Below are 2,398 nucleotides of genomic sequence, written 5' to 3'. Positions count from 1 at the left end.
CAGGCTTAAATAAAGAAGTAAATAAGTAAATGTGTACTTCATTTGCTTTTCTTAAACTTTCCGGGCATGAGAAAATTGCGTCAGATTTTGTTTTGGATCTGGGAATGTCAGAGCAGAAATTGAGTTTATTCAACTATTGCTTTAAAATTATTTACAGGTGTTTACCTGGTGTGGATGACTGTTATATGCCTTGCAGCAAAAGAGATAAGAACTTTCACCCAAATTTTTGCCTAAGTTGAGAAAATTATCACCAAGGAAATACAATGCTTGATGAAATTGACACACACAGATGTGGATTTTACTCATACTAAACACTCTTGAAAACTGGCAACTGAGTTTGAGGGGAATGGTGTATTTCAATAAAACACATCACATGCAATGTATTAACAAATGTAAAATGGGAGACAAATAGGAACAGTTGCCCTTTTTGCCAAATCTACCAGTAGTGATTTTTATTTTTATATGGAAAAATGACAGTTCACAGCTTCACTGGTTTCTTCGTTTCTTTCCATATGGAAATGATTACCTTTTTGCTGTTTTTCTTATCAACTGTTGCTATGATTTAAAATACTGAACCATATCTTATTTCTAAGGAATGTAAAAAGTGGTCTCTTCAGCAGCTAAGAGGCACACCCCACTGCTGCATTTTGTTAACCCAAGTATACTTAAAAAAATTAGATCTCAATTTCTACAAAACAAAGCATTGTTTATCATTAAAGAGATCTAAAGACTGAAACAATTTTCCAGAATAAACTGGCATTAGTGAAGATGTGTAACTGAATTATCTCACCAGGGTTAAGCTGATTCTAAGGAACTTTGCTAGAAGTTAAGTTTAAAGAAAGTCCTAAGTTGAAATAATTTGATATTTGAGAAAAGAATTCATGAAGGCAGTAGAGGCAAGTATATTTCTAACTTGGCAACTTATGGAATCAATGGCAGTGATTTTATTAGTAGTAAATCCCAATTTGACAGAGCTCTGGGTCCATTTTTATGTGAGTTGACTTTTTTTGTAATCCACAACTACATTATTTGATACATGTGGATACCTAAATATTTTTAAACTTGTTTTAAACTTTTACATGGGAAATCATTTTTTCTTGTCTATTTGGAATAAAAAAATTTTGCTCTTAGAGTTGTGATTTTAAGATAAAAATTAACGAAGGAAGATGATGTTAAAGCTTCAAGATATAGGGTAGCACTGGAAACATACTGTACTTTGATTTCTGTGGAGAAAATAGCCATTCAGCAAGGACAACATTAGAATCATAAGCTCCTGGGCATACAGATCCAGCAAACTTTGAAAGTGTAATTTCCTAGATTACTGGGTAACTGGCATACTATCTTGTCAAACGTTATCCTTCAGAGCCAGGATGCATCCCTATGGACAGTGAGTAGAGTACAGTGTAATCTCAAACAGCTTCTTTTTTTCTCCTTTTAAAAGATGACCGGTAAGGGCATGTTTTCAGCACCACGCTCTCCAAGTGAGCTAACCGGCCATCCCTATATAGGGATCCGAACCCGCAGCCTTGCTGTTATCAGCACCACACTCTCCCAAGTGAGCCATGGGCCAGCCCTTCAAACGGCTTCTTATTTTCAAGCCTTTTCCCTCTTTTATCTCCCCCATTTGTGCTTGTCTCAAGAGCACTTTAATCTGTAGAAGCTGTTTTTTCCCTTGCATTCCCTCTTTTTGTCCAGCTTTGTCCCCTGCCAGCTCCAATGCTATTCAATCTGCAACATCTTTCTCCTTTATCTTACCCATCACTTAGAACTCACTAAATGTGCCAACAATTCACTGTTGAATTCATTCAGTTGAATTAATTCATTCAACCAATATCTATTCAGTGCCAGGCACTGAGCAAGATGTCAAGGATATAGGGATCAATACCACACAGCCTAAATGAAGCTCACAGTGTAGTAAGTTTCTTTGGATGTCTGGTGCTACAATTCTAGCCTCCTAATTATTGCTTATTGCCTGTGTGCATTTTCAACTTTTTTTACAGGAAAGAATCTGGTTCAAGAAAGAACAATGAGCTGAGCTCTAGTCTGGGCTTTAAACATTGAAATGTCTCCTTACTGGCTCTGTGGTTCTGTAGACACTACTTTGCAGTGTACATACCAGTGATTCTTCACCTGACCACCATGTCTATCACACTTGAATTCCTGCCCAAAATTTTATTTTAAAACATGTTCCATATGTCCCTGTCTCACAGTTCTCTCCCCATGAACCGAAGGTTTGGAAATCAACCCTTTTTTGTTCTGCCACCTACAAACCAAATATGGCTTTATCCACTAACTCATCATTTTAGGCAAACAATCAGTTATTTAATTTAAGAGATATTTGCTCATCTATATCAATCACATTCTTTCCTATGGATTTTAGGAATGTGAGCTAAAAAAC

The sequence above is a fragment of the Cynocephalus volans genome, chromosome 10 (genome assembly GCF_027409185.1).
Source record: "Cynocephalus volans isolate mCynVol1 chromosome 10, mCynVol1.pri, whole genome shotgun sequence".
NCBI lineage: Eukaryota > Metazoa > Chordata > Mammalia > Dermoptera > Cynocephalidae > Cynocephalus > Cynocephalus volans.
The sequence above is the reverse complement of the archived record's forward strand: the minus strand, read 5'-3'. Positions refer to the sequence as shown.